Below are 20,879 nucleotides of genomic sequence, written 5' to 3' on the forward strand. Positions count from 1 at the left end.
CTCCAAAGAATGAAGAAAGAGAGGTATACACTGGTTCACTTTGTCTAAGGTGTGTATACACGCGGTTTAATAGAACAAAAGTAGAGTATAATGTATACATGCACTTTCACAGGAGGAAAAGTGTGTACATGCTGGAAAACCAAGTTTTTGGTCCAAGATATTTGATCCAAGGTATTTTGGTCCAAGGTAATTGGTCTAAGGCATTTGGTCCAAGGTATTGACCCTAGGTATTGGGTCCAAGATATTGTTCCTAAGTGGTTTTGGTCCAAGGTATTGAGAAAGCCCTAAGAGTATATAAGGAGGAGATCATTAGGCCAAGGTGTGCATCAATGAGATTCTAAGGAATACTTCTATCTGAAGTATATATATTATGTTGCAGGGTTATGTTTGGGATTGGATCTGAAATTTTCATGTGGACCTTGAATTCAACATTGGATCAAGAATCATGAGACTTGAAATGAATTATTCTTGAATGATCTGATATTGGTTGAGACCAGATCTGATGTTTTACGTCTGTTCTACTTGTTATCTATCATGATCTGGGTTTGTCTGAAGTCTGAAATTGCAACAAAGTTCTAAGTCAAAATTTGCAGATCTGTACGCAGGTTCGTCTCAGCCAAAGAGCATGTACACGCATGTTTGACTCTTTCAAATAGTGTATATAAAAAGTAAAGCTTCTGTCCAGATTTGACTGATCTATCTAATCAAATTCTGTTGTTTTATGGCTGACTGTAAATGAAGTCCTCTTAGATCTAAACGTAGAACTGTTGTATAAGGAAATTGAGTCTGATTGATTGATTGATTGAGAAGGAAGGGTGATCCTTGCTACTATCTATTTTGAACTCTGTAATATGATAGTAGATCTTCAGAATGTCACTGATTGGTACAGTCCGTGGTTCAAAAGTTTATGATTCAGTATCTTTAGAGATATATGGAGGTTGGGTTAAAGGAAGTAGCGTATACACACAGGTTGGGTTCAACCAAGTAGCATATGCACTCTAACGCATTATTTTTGAGGTTACAGCTGGTTTTGGATGATGATGTAGGGTTCTGGGTTCAACACAGTGTTCTGGTGTCAGTGATCTGGTTGTTCAGATTAACTGAATATTGGTTGATGCAGTTTAAGTTTAAAAGGCTTTGATGGGTCCAGCGTGAAAATTTGATGAAATGTGGCCTTCAGCTTGTGGTGTTGTGATCTAGGAGTATTCAGTCTAAAAATTCCTGAAACATGGTTCCTGGTTGAAGAGTGAAGTTTTCTATAGGCTGGCACCTACGTACTAGTAAACATATTGGAAAGTACAAGAGCTAGGGGGTTGTAGCTCCCTTCCAGTAGAAGCTGAAAAATGAGAGAAGGTTGTAACCTTCTACAGGTAGAAGCCTACGTACTGGTATGTGTCTACACCAATACAACATTGTAAACAAATTTTCTTATTATTAAAAGAAGATAGAGGTGACAGGAGCAAGTGGTTTTTACCCACATTGGGTTTCCACCTTAAATCTTGGTGTTCATGTGTGATGCTTTATTCTGATTTTACTGCACTGTCTAATAAATCTATGGTATACTGGTTTAAGCTCAACACATGATAAACTATCTAAATCACAAGTTCTCTACATATACACTGGCTTCTTTAAGCATATTCACGTGTACACGCTAGTTCACTTCACTGAAGTAGCATATGTAAATCTGTTTGGGAAATAAAAATTTTGATCTGATAATATTCATTCACCCCCCCTCTCAGTATTATTTCCAACAAAGCATTCGTATCTTTAATAAAAACATTAAATCACTATAAAATCACTCTTGTTTTCAAATAATATCTTCATGGATCAAAAGCAGCAAAAAGAATGACAGTTGGTTGATGAATGTGCAGTGACTGGGTAATAGTTAGGTAGTCAATGTGTTGACACTTTTTTCTTTCAAAATTGACACGTGGCTAGAAACTAATGGTATGAGTTGGATACCACCTCTGCTACATGTTCACCCCTTTAAACGTTAACATCTGGCATCTTCGTCGCAACTATGAACACCTCCCACAAACTAAAATGAAACCACGCGACACTGGTGACCTCAGAGAAGCACTACGTGACACTGGTAAACTCAAAAAACACTGTGCGACATTGATAAACTCAGAAAACATTGCGCGTCGCTGATAACCTACTGCGTAGCACTACGTGAAGCACTGGTAGCCTTTGCGTAGCACTGCTTAGCGGGACAATGTTTTGGGTATATCTCCAAAAAAGTAATACCTTTTTAAAACTATAGGAGGTTATTATATATGATATTGTTATAAAGATACACCTCTCTCAGTATCTCAAAATTCTTCCCTTGCTTCCCAGAAAATGTTCTACAAAACAATTACTTAAAACTAAAAATTTACGAATTGTCAAAACCGAGCTTTGAAGATACATTTGAAGCTCTCTATCTGTCGTACTTGTGCAGAAACTGGAAGAGGTTATTGTGCCTGAGTTTATGATGGATAAAAACCTCTTTAGGTTTTCCAAAATTCTCATCTACGTGTTCTAAAATAGTTATGAAAAATGGTGATTGAAAAAGAGTATTTGTGCAACACTGGGTAGCGAAAGGTCTGAGTGTCACTCCATGCTCTGTATGGTTGCACACCTCCTCTGAAAAAATGGATCAAATGGGTAGGATTTAAATGGATGTGTGATGGTTTATAACTCTTTAAGTTTTCTTTCCAACTCTTTTAAACCTCCTAAATGGTTGATACCCACCTGCGTAGCATTACACAGTGACCGTGACTCCCATTAACTTGAAAATCCTTCCTGCTTTTGGTGAACCCTTGACGACAAAAGCTTGACAATGATGGATAGTGAAATTTGAGACTATGATATCAGTGTTTGTCATAGGATCAAATTATTCAAAAACTGAAAATGAATGAATAAAGCAAATACATTTGATGATGAAAAGTACTAACCCTAACACAGAGGAAGTAAGATTGGAGTTTGTGGGGTTATCAACCATTAAATTCTAGCAGCCCTCCTTCGAGCACCAGAAATGTCAATGATGCTAGACCTACTAACATTCAGGGGATTTCCCCGATTTGAAGTCCCAATTAGAATTCACACCGTTTGGTGTAGGAGTCTCATCTAGTATAAAGGCCTGATTGCCAAGTCCTTAAAGATTTGTCTTGGCTCTAACTGTCAGCAAGAGAGAGGGGTGTAATGGTGTCTTCAAAAATCAAGAAGGTGTTCCTAGTGAGTGTTCAGTTGTAAATTTGTCAATGTTCTTCTACTAAAAAGGGGGAGGAAAGTGAGCCTCTGAGTGAGAGGTAGTAGTACCACCCAAGAAGAGACACACATGAATTGGAAGGATTCATCTAACATTTAGGAGAATAGTCCAAAATGGATGCAACAGTCGTTACAACCAACAAATGAAGAAATATTTGTCTAATATCCTGTGAAATAGTCCACAAGGATTGTACAAAAATAAAAAATAAAAATTACAACACATTCTCAATAAGATAATTACTAAAATATCTGAAATAGTTCAATTATCTTAGCACATAAGGAAGAAGACATGAAATACAAACATCTTCAGAATATTCTTACAAACATTCATAATCCATGCATGAATAATGTGCTAGCATGGAAGGCTTTTGTTTTTAAGTAAAATTTCCAAGACACATATTTACAATTTACATCACTATCTCCAGTAGTGGAGCATTGCAGCCACTCCTTGCTCCTCAAAGAACCAGCTTATCTCTCTAATTCCTTGCGGGAGTAGACAAGGTGAAAATTGCTTTGCTCATACAATGAGGGAGTATATATAACCAAGGGTGACTCTTTGACTACCCTCATGATTGTTTGAATTCCTATGATTTTCAACCTACATGACTCTTTACATTCCAAGTGTTTCCTTTGGACTTCCACTTTACAATATAGTTTGAATACAACATTAGTGATGTGGCATATGACCACTCATGACATGACATGACATGAAATTGTTGAAATGGACTGCTTGATGATGTGGCAATTTCAAGCCACTATTGTTGCTAATTTCTAAATATCTTACTGAAGATGCTTTCTTTTGACCTTTGCAGGCCTGGTGATCAGGAATCTTCAAGGGTCTCAATTCTTGGATAGTGGTCGCAAACTAGTGTCGCTTCGCTTTCTCTTGATTGATCAACTTGTAAGTTTAGCTAAAAAATAGTCTTTAAGAATTCTTCCCTCCTTCCTCTCCTCCTACATCATTTTTCCATGACATGATAGGGTACATGTTGCTGCAATTCACTTATGAAGAGACTACATCAATTCGAAAACCCCCTAGTCTAAGATGATGCATTCTGATCCACTGACTGAACCTGGAACAAGTGACAGGATGGGAAGAGGGACTCAGTGACTACGTAGTGTGTAGTTATAGTGGCTAAGGGGAAATATTGAGCTCTGATACTGCATAGTGTGTAGCCCAAGTAGGTTTGAGCGACAAGACCGTGCGGTTTCCAGAGCCAGTGGGAAGGTTTAGGTAATGGGCATTGGGAGAACTAACTGCACTTCTCTGGGAATCAAGGGAGGTTGGGATACTACACAATTATGCATTTCAAAATCTTAGGGGATGATCTTGAGCGTTGGGGATGTAAAGTGTGCAATTTAAGTTGGGCTAGGGACATGATTGCGCAATTATGGAGGTCAAGGTTAGGGCTTAGGCACAAAAACTATGCAGTTTAGAAGTCTTGGGAGGTAGGAACTATGCATTTTGAAGTTCCAAGTATCAATATCATAGCTAGATGACTAAGAATATAGAGTGCATAGCTTAGGAGAGGCCCGGTGAAGCTAGGTTGCTCGGTCGGAAAGTTTTTTCAGAAAATGGCTAAGTGTGGGATGAGTGAGCTCAATGTGAATGGTGATGAAATTTTACTTCACACACTTAGAAGATGACATGAAAACATAGATCATCCAAACACATGAACAAAGTGTTTCCTTCCTTGTGACAACTTTACAATAAGTGCGACACTTAAGATAGACTTTGGGATGACCGTGACAACATTTGTGCGACAGTGCTCAGAACTTTGTGAATGAGTGTGATAGATGTTTACATAGTTAGAACAACTCATATACACAAATATAGACCCTTGAAACCATCAGAATAGGCTAGTACATATTGTTCGAAAGCCAAACATGCCAAAAGATGACAATTTACCTAACATGCAAAAGGGAACAAAACACTTCAAGAAAGTTCAAGAAGTAAGCTTTGGTGTTTGTTACAACAACGTACAAGACCAAGGACGACTCTGAAATTGAGTGTAAGGAAAATTTTGTAGGGTGTTGTAGCAGCTACAACACAATCCAATTAGTTTTTTTCCTCAGAACAACTCATATACACAAATATATACCCTTGAAACCATCAGAATAGGTTAGTACATATTGTGTGAAAGCCAAACATGCCAAAAGATCACAGTTTACCCAACAAGAAAAAGGGAACAAAACACTTCAAGAAAGTTCAGGAAGTAAGCTTTGGTGTTTGTGACAACAACGTACAAGACCAAGGACGACTCTGAAATTGAGTGTAAGAAAAATTTTGTAGGGTGTTGTAGCAGCTACAAAACAATCCAATTAGTTTTTTTCCTTAGTTGGAAGCCATCCTATTGATTAGATATCTAAAAGGTATTTCCCTGCAATCCATAAAAAACAAAAAGTAATTTTAATAAAAACCCCTCTTTACAAAAAAAATTACTAGTGCTTTGGCATAGTTTTCTATCCAAAAAATATCACAATGGAGCAACATCAAATTGGCATTATTTCCAGGGAACAAATGGATGAAGATATTTTTCCCTGGGAAAATTACTATACCTTTCCTTGATGGCAAACAAGGAATTGGTTGGAAAACTTTTTTCACTTGGAAACATTCACTATATGAACCTTGACATCTCAAAGGATGTTTACGAGTAACCCTCATCCTTGAGAGATATTTGTTCTCTTTGATACCAAGAGATTAATCAGACAAGCAAAAATTAGACAAAGACAAGAAGTTATTTCTTCAACTACTTCTCAAGAATTTTTCTCCTTCCTTGAGTATTTTGAAGAAAATCCTGAGATTTCCCTGAATTAACTCCTAGAGTGTTTTCTCTCTTTTAAATAGGTGTTTCCCTCCAATTTATTTTCTCATTGAACAACTTAAATCTCTTGAAGAAACACCTCCACTTTTGTTGAACCAAATTCAACCGAAGTAAATCTTGAATATCCCTTTTCATTTTTCACCCATTTTATCCCTATTCTTGTGTCACAACAAGGTAAGAAATTAAAAATTATATATTGAGCCTTTTGCTCCAAAGCTAGATCAAGTTTTGCGAATACAAATTTCTTAATATCTTCAATCACAACAACAAATTTTTCCACAAAGTCTATAGTAAAAAATGTTTGGAGTAGATAATTTGGTAGCTACTAGGTATGCCCCTTTGAGGCTACCTACTCAATTACATGAGTTTCCATGGGATTATCTAAAACATTTACCTAAGTATAGTGGTAAAGAAGAAATTGTTGTAGATGAGCACTTGACTTGTTTCTTAAATTTTGTTAATAATATTAATATTGACATGATAATGTATATATGAGGCCTTTTGTGCAATCTCCTGAAGGGGAGGTCAGAAAATGCTTCAAGGAATTTCAAGGTGATTCCATTCACCCTTGGAAAGATCTAATAGATAAATTCCTTAAAAGGTAGGGTGAGAAAAAGGATGACCCTTATTATCTCATAGAATTTGGCTCCATGAAGAAGAAAGTTGGAGAAACTATTCCTAACTTTTAAGAGGTGTAATGAGTTATATAATAAAATTACTCTTGATATTATGGTTTCTCCTAGGGCTACAAAAATTTCTTTTGTTGGTGCTTTCCATCCAAATTTTGTGGTAATGCTAAGAGAAAGGAAATCTAGAACACTATTTGATATCCAACATGATGTCATCTAGGTTGAGGCAAACTTAGAAGCCTCTAGAAAGTTAAAAATGAAGGTATATGTAAGGGAAAGAAAAGACGCAAAAGAAAATCCAGGCCCTTTAAGGGTAATTAAAGAAGATCATGATCAAAAGATGGAATAAATGACTAGAATGATCAGGAATATGTCTAATAAAATCGCCAGAATGGAGATGGAAAATAGAAAACCTCCTAGGAAAGGTTAAGAACTTGAAAATAGACCACCTAAATAATTTTGAAGGCATTTCAATCCTCAAATTATACAAAGAGAAAGAAGGAATCTTTATCAGCCTGTTCAAACTCCTTTGATTATTGATAACAGGCTAAACGGGATCCTAAGTAGTTATCAGAAGAAATAAATTGTTTGGAAGGTTAGGATTCTCAAAAATTTGATGCACATGAAGGTTCTTATCTACATGAACATGGAACATTTCAAGGTATGGATCCTTCTCTTGTTTCTCAATATAAGATATTTTAATATTTTCTTCAAGCTAACATTCACAAGAAATATGGTTTATGCCATAGAGTAACCCCCAAAAAATAATCTAATCAAAATAAGAAGCTTACTATTGATCAATCCAAAAGGAAGGAACCAAAAATTTCTACTTTTGAAGCTCCTCAAAAACATTTCTGAGATAATGAGAAACAAGGAAAGGTAGAGAATATCTCCACTTAGTTTAGTCTATAAAAGGAGCTTGAAAAGGTCAAAAATCTTGTTTCGTTGATTGAATTGGCCAAAAATCATATCAATCAGAAGAAAGTGGTCAAATTGATTCAATCTCCATATATTGTAATTCATCAAGATACTTTGAAATAATAGGATAAAAACCTTGTGTTATTTATTCCTTATGTTGAGGAAAGAAATGAAGTAGTTGCTCCTTTCTTTGTTACCTTAAAGATTCATGATCTTCTCCTTCATAATTGTATGTTGGACTCAAGGCCATCTCATTACCTAATGCCTAGGAATATAATGGAAAAGTTGGAATTTTGGATTACAAGGTTTTATCATGACCTATAATCATTTGATTCAAGAAAGGTTATGTTGGGTTCCCATATTGTCACACTTTTCAACACCGAATTTGGCCTTTTATCCCTCATATCTTACACTCATAACCACAGTTGTGTGTGTTATTATGTAGTCCTACCCTGGTGAACCCAAAACCCTTTGACATGCATTTCAAGGTAAAAAGAATTCTTATTTTTATTAATTCCTAACTCCCTAATGGATTAAAATAATTTTAAGTTAATTATGCTAATGAGGAATTGTTTTGCCTAGTTTTGTTCATGTAACTTGCATAGAGTCTTGTAACCATTCTCCAAGGTTAGTATATTTTCACCCTTCTAGAAGAGATTCTGCCACATGTGCTTTGAAGGATGGGGTGCCAAAAAGATTATATGTTATTTACATCGCACCCAAATCGCATATGTGAAGCTCAAACTCTAAAATAATATTACAAGTCAAATTTTCCAGATAGTCAACTTTGGGCATGTTTTCGAGGAAATAAGGGTGAATCTAAAAATTTTGGAACATGGGTTTTTCTCCCAATATGGAAAATTCAGTAAAATAGGGTAATTTTTCAAAATACAGAACATGTTGAGAAATATCGTTGGTTCTTTAAAGCTAATCTGCCCAAAATGCACAAATTCCCCCAGATTTCCAAACAGTGCCTAGATTTCAGGAAAACATTAGATCAATTGTCTAATAAATAATTAGGAAGAATCTCACCTATTTTCAAAGTATGGAAACAATTTGTTGAAATATATTTTTCTTTTCGGGAGAAAATGAAAAAAAGTGTCTTGGGTGTTATCATTTTCTATATTGTTTCTATTTCATAGAAAAAAAATTCTAAGATGGAGGGATTGGTTTTGATCCACCCCAATGTTCCTCTTATACAAATATTTAGATGTAGAAAGCAACGAAAATTTGATCATTCATTATGTAAGGCTTAGGAAATGGTAGTTGATTAGGAGGATCATTTGAGGCAACAAACATGTGTGTTTTCTTCTTGTAAACAAAGTCGATTTCTTTATTACTGGATGATGCTTGTTCCTAAACCTCGGTGTATCAATTTAGCCTGATCTTAATGTCTTTTCTAGAATTAGTCATGTTTGGAAGGGCCCCTCAATCCTGGGTAATGCTTACCTCATTCATTTTTTATTCAGATTGCAAGTGTGTTTAATCTTTATTTAATTTACATCAAATTGTAGTGTTTTAATCTTTTCTCTAAGTATATTTATTTGATAAGTTTGAAGAGTTTCGTTTTCAATTTGTTTTAATTATATCTCATGCTTTTAAACACTTTAATTCAATCCCCACTATAGGATTGGTTCATTGAACGATCAAGACGATGGAAAGCTACTCCTACATATTTATATGAACATAAAAACCTTTTGTATGAAAGATTGTAACTCAAATAATTTATAGCACTAGTTTTCCTCTGACCCAGTGATGAATTACATAGTGTTAATTCCCAATGTTTGGTTTTGAGAAACTAACCACTAGAAATAGAATCATTCGCTTCTTCGAATCCAACAAGTTATTGAGTGCTTGAACATTTTCTTACAAGAGTGAAATATTGCATTTTGGAGCTATGCCAGGGAATTTAAGATGAGGATTAGCATATGGTCTTTAGTTTCAGTGTGTTTACTAGAATTCATTATTTTCCTATTCTCATCTTATTTAAGTTTGATTGCTCAGTGGTTGTTCGAATTATATTATATTATATTAGGGATTTAATCATGCATTTTTTATGCTTCCATCTCTAAGTTTAATAATTTGGTTCGATAATTTGATGTTGAGAATGTAAGCATATATTTTTCCCAACATTTTTGGCATCATTTTTGGGGAGGTGCTAAAGGGGATTAGAGCATTAGTAGTCTAGTTTTTCTTGCAACTACTTTTTCTTGATTTCCCCAATACTTGAGACTTAGAGGAGTGAGAAGGTAATACAAGAGGTAAGAACATGCATGACCACTTTGGTGAGTATCTATGAGCCCTTGTCATGTTGGTACAATGTGTTTCTTTTATGAAAACATGTTTCCTTTTAGCTTGATTCATGGAAAGGAATATTCTAACTCATGATAAAAAAATAATTGGTGATAGCGGGTCTTAATAGTGTAAGGGCATCCAAGTAAATGATAGACTTTACTTTGAAGTTATTTTATTTTATAATGTTTCATTTATTTCTTTAAAAAGTTTTTATTTTCAGGGTCATGTAAGAACCCCCCCCCCCAAATACATTAATCGATGTGCTAGACAAGGATCAATAACTGGAAATAAGAACTATTCATTGATCAAGTGTTTGTAGAATGTTACTTCAAGGACTTTCTTAGATTCTAGCAACAGTAGGAAAAAACTATGCCTCTCAGGAAGAGAAAACCTTAGCAGCAATCAAGAGCATATTTTCCTTTCCAAAAGTGATAGAAGAACAAAATTTCTATGAGGCTGCCACAAAGAGATCTAAAAGTCTTCTCTCATCACCTTCACCAATATTCTGAGGAGAAAAAAGAGTCATGCATCAAAATTGATGAAGAGAAACCATTACAACCTAATATTGAGAAGTTCCTAACATATCATCAAATCTAGCATGAACCCAAGAGATCAACCATTTAACAACAAAATATATACAAAACATGGTAGAGGATGAAAAACATAGTGGAACTAACAATTAAGAGAGACAATAACATCATGATTATATTGAATGTTGGTTCTAGACAACCATCAGGTCAATTCACCACTCTCACTTTCAACAATTCTTCTCATCATATCATCCAAAGGAGTTGGTCTCTCTTACTCTAGTATACATTAAAACCTACTTCTCAAATATAATTATCAACAAATTTGTTATCTTTTTATGTGCATGGCTTCTCTGGAAGTACTCCTACACTTGAAGGAGAATGTTCTTTTTCAAGTAAGATACGGTAGTATAATGAATAAATGAATAAAATGGTAAAGAAAAAAGTATGTCTAGTTGTGAAAACCAGGTAATGGTGCAACTAGACATTAGTATTGCATGAAAACCAAGTAACTAGCAAGAAAGATTCACAATAAATTATGTAAGTTCATGTTGGTTCCAATGGTTCTTCAAAATATTTTTGGTTCTATGCTCAAGTCGGTTGATGTGGGATTCCTTAAGGCCCACCTTCCAATAGATCTTGTCCCATTCACTACAGCACCTTATCTTGGACCAAGATCAAATACTTTTTTGAGTGCCTTGGAGTTTGCATACATAAATGTCATACCTCCTCACTGACAACAAGTGAATACCTCAATGTCTCTTGATTTCCATATCTTGCACATGACTCAACAATCGCACATTTTCTCGTAATTGTTGAAATGCACTCTTGCATCTTAACACTCACTGGCATCAATGATGAGTTGTCTCATAATAATTAATGACATCCATTAATGGTCGGTGATCCAATGATATATGTTTATTGTTGACTTCAACAAAATTTATTCACATATATAGAGTGTGCTATATGTGGGTTTATGGTGAAGATTGTTTGGTTTGTGATTCTAACACAAGCTTGCAGAAATATGCCAATAAAAAGCAGGCTCCAATCTTTGGCATTAGCTTATATTCCTTTTATTAGTTTCAGGATTTTTAGCATGGATTCATTCAGGACAGCAACAATAAATATCTGTATGCATTAGCATTTTTTCCATCAACCCCAACCTTCTCCAATCATAACCTGGGTTCCAAATATTTCCACCTTTGTATAACTTAGATTTTATCCTGAACATGCTCAAGTCTAGCAGTCATATCAATGTATACTAGAAACTGAACAATTTTAAGGTAAAAACACTTTTAATTATTTGATTTATTAGGGATAAAGGAAATATATTTATAGGAAACTTCTTGTGTGATTTTCATCTTACCCTTCTCTTTACCTAATTTTATTTTCCATTGTTATATCATGTTTACTGTCTTAACTATTCCTTATTTTTCATTTTATCCATCTTATACCCCAAATTCCATGGAGAAACCAGGTTATGATTTAAACAATGTGGTAGGCCTAACATAACATCTACATCGAGTATTTAATCTTCATGTTGTTGCTAGGATAGGCTTAAGGTTTATTATTGAAGGAATAAATAAGGGTTTTATATTATTGGCATTTAGTCAGATATCAAATAATTGTGGCATATTCCATTACATTGTAGGTGGACAGTTTAATTGAGGCCCTAATGAGGTGGGGAGATAGTCAGGTATAAATCATACACAATGGTTATAATTTTATTCATAGCCTTTTCCTAGATTGCATATGGCTATTTGCTCCATTCCTTACAGTAATAGGGGTTGATGAAAGTAGCAATTAGAAATGAGAATCCCATTTTTTTTTTGAGTATGTTCTTCTTTACAATTCAAAAGTTGCATATATTTCCTTTGTGGTTACTTTATGTTCTTCTATTAGTCCCACCCTTAATAATCTAAGAAAATTATGTATGTGTCCTCCACTCAATACTTTGATCCTGATCTCTTCTTCTTGATATAGGACCTTCAAAGTTGAAACCACATTGATCTTGGCAGTGAATGTTCCATATTTGAACAATGCAACAAGTAAAGAAATTTATTGTGAATAAGAATAAATTCATGCTCTTGCATCCTTCTCTTCCTTGGCAATACTTGAAATTTGTTCTATGACCACATCTTTTTCTTGTATTGTAGCTAAGTTTCTGTATATTTTTTTAATAGATTGTGTAACATTTTACCATAGCCTATCAAGACCTTTGAGAAATCCTAAAATGGTGCCTTTTTTGGAAGAAAATTCTAGGGAAGCCCAAGGATGAAGAACATGTGAAAGCTACTTATAATTCTATGTAAAATTACTTATTCTCAGTTGTGTTATACATCCTTACCTAGATTGTCCTTAGAATTATTTATTTTTACTCGGTTCCTAATTCAAATTTATTATCCTAACTTGAGCTATAATCTAAGTTTTTTTTTTTTTGTAATTGGGTGGAGATCTAGTTACACCTAAGATCTCCACCAAATTATATCTTGGTGTCAATCCAAAGCATGATTTTCTTCACTATTGGGGATTCTTTTCATTGATATTTTATAACCTAAAAAAAAAATAAAGGCTTGAAAATCTAAATATTGTCACAATTGGTCAACCTTCAATAGCAAAACATCAAGAGATATATTTTTCAAGTATTGCTAGTAGTTCTCAGCTGTATGAACAAGTTTCTAGCATTGATTTCATTATCTATCAAGCATATAATACTGGAGGTAAGCTGATTCATTGTTCTCAATGCATGAAAATGGGAAACTAAAAATGTTTCGCATAACTATGAGAATATACCAATCTTAGAAAAGTTTTATGTTCGTTGTTATAATCCTTTTCATATCTAAAGTAATACAATTTGCATCAATAAGATAAAAAAATAAAGAGCATAGCCATAGGTTATAGGGAGTTATTTTTGTGGGGACTATATTATAATTAATCTATATGTGGAATCCCTTACACCACTCTATCTATTGTAGCATGCATCTCACTAGCCTAGTTAGTCCCCATGGTCTTGAGAAGAAGCGAGGTCAAGGATTATGGCAACAGGAAATCCATTGCAGTCTTCAGCCCAGGGAAAACATGTTTAGTTATTGAATATCAAGTGACAAGAAGAGCCTCTGTATTGAATATTGTTGGGCCTCTTAATCTATTGGTTTCAATATGAGTGATATTGTTGTTCTGATTGACAGAGAGCAGGATGGGTCAAAGAACTTAGTCAACAATCACATTCAGTTGCACTTGGCTCTTAAGCTCACATGGATGGTAGTTGTGCTTGTGGGTAGGCTAATGATATATAAAATGAAGTAAAGGAACTTATTGGAATTAGAAACTATATGTTCAATCAGTTGGCATGGAGTTTGAGCAACTGATTATTTGTCTTTTTAACGATAATTTTGTTATAGTTCTTGTTTCCTTTTTCAGAATTTTTGTTGAAAACAATTAAAGACTTGGGCATAATCTCTTTCGACATGGCTAATTTCTACACCATTACTCACTCAAGGAAATCGAAGGACCCCATGATCGAACCCCATCCACGTCACAATTCAGTTAAAGCAGGGATTTTAGGATCTAATGAAATAGTATATTCCTCATTAAATTGCTTGATTGAATTTTGTGATGTTACGAGCCTAGTGAAATTGGAGCATAGAAAAAATTTATACTTAGTGAGGAAGGAAAATTAGGAATCATAGTTGAGTTGCAGGGTCATGTGGCACAAGTCTTGTTTACATGGATTTCAAGAAGGAACACATGGATGATATGGGACATGGTGAATGCATACCCATGGACACTAGTATAATTCCCCAAATTCACCTTGATTATGTTGAGAATCTTAATGATTCTGGAAAGATACTTAGTGTTGTAAGGAAAAGGTGGTTTGATAGAGATGAACTAATTAAAATCTCAATTTACAGGGTATTTTGGTTGAAAAATACAAAATGAAAAATAGCTTTGATCTTTGGCTTCAAATTCCTTATAAAAAATCAATGTTAAATTCTTTGCATATATTTGCTATATCATTTATTTTCGCTTGTGAGTTGGACTGAAAGGAATTTGGAGAGAAAAATTGTTAAGGTATGAGTTCTGCATTATTGGCCAACCACATACTTTCTTTTAAGTATGAATTAATTTTTTTGGTCTACTTCCTTTCTACTCAAATTTTGTAAAGACAAACAGGATTTTCAACCTCTTTGAAATTAACCTCCTCAAGGTTCATTTAGAGTTGAGAAAAATAAGAACTTTTTGCTTCGAGCCCCATTGAAAGGAAGAGTATAATATCACCTGGTTTGGTTGAATATGAGACCACCTTTGATGCTAATGTTGAAAATGTCATCTTTAATATTTAGAGATTGTTGCATCAATCATTGTTGGATGCATTTTTTACACAAATGTTTTTAAACGGAAATAGATAGTGTTTGCGATAGTAATGGTAGCATGGCAGGACTACTTAACTTCAGTGACTGCTAAATAAATTAAGGTATTAAGATTTGAAAGGCTAAGAAAATGAATCACATATTTGTGGTTTAAAATGTGGTGGCAACCCTACTGATCATGTTGCAATATTATTTCTTTTGAAAACATCTTTGGAGACTCTAGGGTTGAAAGCGGTTTAATATTGGGAAGATCAAAGTGAAGCATAGATTTAATGAGAAATAGGGTTAGGGAACAATTTGAACATTTTGACAAATGCTATAAGATGTTTTAGGATGAATTTATTTTTTATGAGGACATGCCAATACATCGACGTGGGGGAGATGTTGGGCTCCCATATTGCCACATTTTCCAATGCCTAATTTGACTTTTTATCCCTCATATCCTACACTCATAACCACACATTGCGCATGTTATCATGCATTCCTACCCCTTTGAACACAAAACCATTTGACACACATTTCAAGGTAGCTTTTTCTTATTTTTATCAATTCCTAAGTCTCTAATGGATTAAATTATTTTTAAGTTAACTTTTCTAATGATGGATTGTTTTTCCTAGTTTTGTTCTTGTAACTCGCATGTCATCATATAACCAATCACCAAGGTTAGCATATTTTCACCCTTCTAGAAGAAATTATGCCACATGGTTTTTAAAGGCCTAGGTGCCAAAATAATTCTATGTTATTCATATCAAAGCCAAGTCACGTGTACGAAGCTACATATCTAAAATAATGTTACAGACCAAATTTTCAAGACAACCAACTTTGGGCACAATTTCTGAGGCAATGTGGTTGAATCTAAAAATTCTAGAACATGGGTTTCCTTCCTATTATGGAAAATTCATTAAAATTTAGGTAATTTTCCAAAATATAGAATGTTTTGAGAAATATCATTGTTTCTTTCACACTAATTTACCCAAATTGCACTAATTCACTCAAATTTCCAAACAATACCCAAATTTGAGTAAAACACCAAATCAGTTGTCTAATCAGTAATGAGGATGAATCTCACCTATTTTCAAAGTATGGAAATGATTTGTTGAAATATATTTTTATTTTGGAGAGAAAATGACCCAATTTGTCTTGGGTGTTATCATTTGCTAACTTGTTTCTATTTCATAGCAAAACAAATCTAGGATTGACGGATTGATTCTGATCCACTCCAATGCTACTCTTATACAAATATTTATATGTATAACAGAGCAATAGTTTGATCATTCATTATGCAAGAGGCTTTGGAAATGGTAGTTGATTAGGAGGCTCATTTGAGGAAGTAATCCTATGTGTTTCCTTCTTGTAAACAAAGATGAATTTTTAATTAATGTATGTTGTATTTTCCTAAACCTTGGTGCATCACTTTATCTTGATATGATCATGTTTGGACACATTAGTTAATTTGGGAAGGTCCCCTCCATCCTGGTTATTGTTTACTTATTCCTTTTATTAGTAATATTGCAATTGTGTTTAATCATTGTTCAATTTACATTCAGATTTCAGTGTTTTAATCTTTTCTCTAAGTATATGATTTGATAAGTTTGAAAAGTGTAATTTTCATATTGTTTTGATTATATCTCATGCTTTTACATTATTTTATTCAAGATGAACTATAAGAAAGGGTCATTGAAGGATCAAGGCAACATGAAGTTACTCTTGCAAAGTTATATGAACATATAAACCTTTTGTACGAAACATTATAACTCATGGCCTTTATAGCACTAATTGTCCTCTGACCTAGTGATAAATTCCATAGTTTTAATTTTCAACATTTGGTTTTGAGAAACTAACCACAAGAACTATAATCCTTCACTCTTTTGAATCCAAATTTCTATTGAACATGTGAACACAATCTTACAAGAGTGAAATATTGCATTATATATGGAGTTGTGCCATGGGATTTAAGACAAGGACTCCTAGATGGTATTTAGTTTCAGTGTGTTTACCAACATTTAGTATTTTCCTATGCTCATGTTATTTAAATTTGATTTCTCTATAGTTATGAGCATTATATTATATTAGATTAGGGCTTTAATCCTACATTTCTCGTGTTTTCAGCTCTAAGTTTACAAGTCTAGTTCAATAATTTAATGTTGGAAATATAAACATATATTTTTCCTAACATGTTATATGCATTGGCTTAATCAAATATCTAGTTGTGACTTTGGCACAACTTCCTGCAAAAAAATATGGTCATATATTTAGTCATAGCATACATTCTATTCATGTTTTGGATGTTTCTTTCTAGGTCATGGGGTGTCAAATTGGGTGGTTTCCTTCAACAAGACATGACTGGTGCAACAATTCCAGCATGTGGTACATAGAGTATGAGGTTATATAGATGAACCAATTTCATCTTTAATTTTATTTTGTCGAAAAACATTTGGGTTGTTATATATTATATATTCATTCTGAGTTTGATTCTTTAGTTGTTGTAAATAGATTTTTTAATGCCACATATTATTTAGCAGATAAGGTGTGGAAATTATGTTTTGATGGGGCTTCTTTGTTAAAATTGGCAACCAGGGAAAAAATTCATGTGGGTCATCTTATTCATGGCTGATAATATTTTTATTAGATTCCTCTCGTCGAGAGGTGTAGGATTGATATAAAGATCATCCAATTCCGATAAGTATTCATTTAGATATGAATTTATTTTGATTATGGAATTATTATCAAGCCGACCTACAACTCATGTAGGCTCAGAAGCCCAACAGTCGCATCTATTCACCCACCAACGTTGTGTATAAATATAAGAGGACTTTTCCTCATTTGGACTCACTCATCTCATCACATCTCTCTCTCTCTACTGCACAGATATGAGTCTCTTCTCTACTGCGCTGAAATGGGTCTCTCTCTCCCACACATGTGAAGCCGAAAGCTGTTGAATTTGAAGCTGCAACTGCAGAAGTAAAGATTGACTTGCGTGGCCTAGAAGATCTCCTCTTTGGAACTGCGTTGTAGGTTCATCTGAACCTCCTTTGAAAGCCGCAACTTTTGGTGGTGGAATGAAGTCAATCCAACGAACGTTTTGCAAGATATCGACTGCCCTAGTTTGAAGCCGGAAACTGCTGAAACTGAAGCTGCAACTGCAGAAGTAAAGATTGACTTGCGTGGCCTAGAAGATCTCCTCTTTGGAACTTCGCTGTAGGTTCATCTGAACCTCCTTTGAAAGCCGCAACTTTTTGTGGTGGAATGAAGTCAATCCGACGAACGGTTTGCAAGATATCGACTGCCCTAGTTTGAAGCCGGAAACTGCTGAAACTGAAGCTGCAACTGCATAAGTAAAGATTGACTTGCGTGGCCTAGAAGATCTCCTCATCTGAATTGCACTGTAGCTTCATCTGAACCTCCTCTGGAAGTCAAAACTTTTGGTGGTGGAATGAAGTCAATCCGACTGTCGGTTTGTGAGATATGGTCTGCCCTAGTTTGATAATGAAGCCGCTAATGCTGATGCTACTGATCTAGGGTTTGCTACTGCTGATATGAATCAGATTTATTGTACTATTTCTCTCTGCTGAATTATTGAAGATAAAAGAAGATTTGATCAAAGGGTTTCCCCACACATTGTGGGGTTTGTCCCTGGCTAGCCGCCACATCTTGTGTCTCTTGTCTTGGCTTGTTTTCTGTCGATTGTTTAATGTTCTATCTGCACTTTACTTTATGTACATGTGATTGCTAATCAGTGGAATATAATAAGAAAAAGAAGTAAACTGTTATAAGCATAGAACATACCATAACTTAACATGGTATCAGAGCTGAGGTGAAGACAAAGCCCGAGCAAGAGCAAGAGCAATCATTGAAGAGAAGATTGGCAAGGCTATCCTAAAAGAACTATGGGGTCCTCAACACTCTTTCCTACCAAAGACAAGCTCCGTGAGAAAGCTGACTATCACGGATGGAAGATGTCTATCGATCTAACTCTCGAAGACCAAGGAGTGCTGGACCATGTAAGAGGTAATATTGTTGAGCCTTCATCAAATGCATCTGTTGTTGCCTGGAACAAATGAAAAAATGGAGAAGTCAAAACAAAGAAGATCATCTGGGACTCTATCGACAAGCGCTTGGTGGCCTACATCTCTGATCTAGACACCTCCAAGTAAATCTACGACAGACTGGTGAGTTTATTTAAAGTTAATGATGCAAATCAAGTTTTGTTTCTTAGAAATAAGTTGAGGGAAATCAAGAAGGGTAAAGATGAAAGTATGCAAGCATACTTCTTAAGAATCATCGAGATCAAGAACGGTCTCCTATCTATTGGGGAAACCATTATTGACAGAAAAATGGCACTCACAACTCTCGGAGGATTACCATCTAAATGGTATGTGTTCAGGACTACTCTTCTGAACAATAATGTAATTCCTAGTTTCGAGGAATTAATGGCTAGATGCATTCAAGAACAAACAAGGGTAGAAGAGCAGGAAATGCCCTTGCCTAAAGGTCCTCCTGCTGCTTTTTCTTCTCATGCTAAGAAAAGAAATAATTCTGGGTCTAAATCGAAAACAAAGGCTGGATTTAAGGGTGGAAGAAAAGGACGATGTTTCATTTGCAATAAAGCAGGTCACTATGCAAGGGAATGCCCTGATAGAAAGGACTCTCACTGTGACAATGATCAAAATCCCTCTCATGGTAATCGAAGGAATGACAAATTCAACAACAAAGGTAAGAGGAGAGTTGGGAATCAAGGAAGAGGACAAGCATTCAGAAGGCTAGAAATTCTAGGATGTATTAAATGCACCTGACCTCAAAAGGAACCTGGTGCCCATCTTGGCAATGGAAGACAGAGGCTTCAAGGTAACCTTCAGCAATGGCAAGGTATGTATATGGAAAAATAATGTTAAAGATGCCTTTACTCTTGGGTTTAGTGTTGATTCTTTATATCAGGTCGATGGAAGTCCGCTAGGTGTCATGTCTTGTGACACAACTCTTTAGTCCGAACTTTGGCATCAGAGGTTTTCTCCACCTTCAATACAAAGCTCTACCCGATGTAAGAAAAATGGTAACAGGGATGCCCGAATTCCAAGTAGAGAAAGAAGGTGTATGTCCGGGATGTGCCAAAGGAAATCCCAAAAGGGGACCATTCCCCTCAAGCCAAAGCAAGACCTCCGATATATTACAGTTGGTTCAATCAGGCATACCTGAGGTTGGCATTAAGAGGGAGACTACTACACCACTTATTCTTGAGCAAAATGGTGTGGTGGGAAGGAAGAACCACACAATGATGGAAGCTGTCCGGGCCATGCTACATGATCAAAGACTTCTGAAGTTTCTATGGGCTGAAACTACAATCACCACCGTATATGTACAAAATCGATGCCCTCATCAAGCATTGGGTTCCAAGACTTCTGAAGAAAAATTCACCGGTAAGAAACCTGATGTTTCTCATTTTAAAATTTTTGGAAGCCATGTATACTTTCATGTGCTGAAAGAGAAAAGAAATAAATTGGGAGCATCTGGAAAGAAGGGAATTTTCGTGGGCTATGGTGAAAATACTAAAGGCTATAGAATCTATGTAGCCGGTCAAAGGGAAGTCATAATTAGTCATGATGTCACCTTTGACGAAGATATGGCTCTCAGCAAGGTGATCAATCGTCCGACTTTGAGGAGCTCTCAAGAAGCCGACACCAAGGAACCAAAAGAAAAGGATGATGAATCAATGCCTGATGTAGAAGAACCCATGGATCTGATTGATCCTCATCCACACGAACCTTCCTCTTCTAAGAAGAGGCCTTCATGGCTTAGGGGATACTTGGTGATGCTGAAGGACATGCTGCACCCTGAGGAACCTTCCATCAAAGTAAGAAACTTAACAGGTATTAGGGATACCTGACCATCATGAGCACGATCATACAAAATGAGCCTTCATCATTCTCAGATGTCGTCAAGCATTAACTATGGAAGGGTGCTATGACCATAGAATATGAGTCTATTATGGAGAATGATGTCTGGGAAGTAGTTCCCAGACCCCAGGGCAAGACAGTTGTTACTTCCAAATGGATTTACAAGATATAGCAT

The 20,879-nt window shown here is 35.3% G+C and overlaps 1 pseudogene; it reads right to left on the reverse strand.

Annotated features, from left to right (window-relative positions):
• Positions 1–20,879, reverse strand: part of LOC149168758 (F-box/kelch-repeat protein At5g43190-like) — a 114,209-nt pseudogene that overhangs the window by 29,485 nt on the left and 63,845 nt on the right.

Source organism: Pinus tabuliformis, chromosome 4_2 (assembly GCF_031772625.1).
Source record: "Pinus tabuliformis cultivar Carrire ecotype Pingquan chromosome 4_2, CPIR1, whole genome shotgun sequence".
Classification (NCBI taxonomy): domain Eukaryota; kingdom Viridiplantae; phylum Streptophyta; class Pinopsida; order Pinales; family Pinaceae; genus Pinus; species Pinus tabuliformis.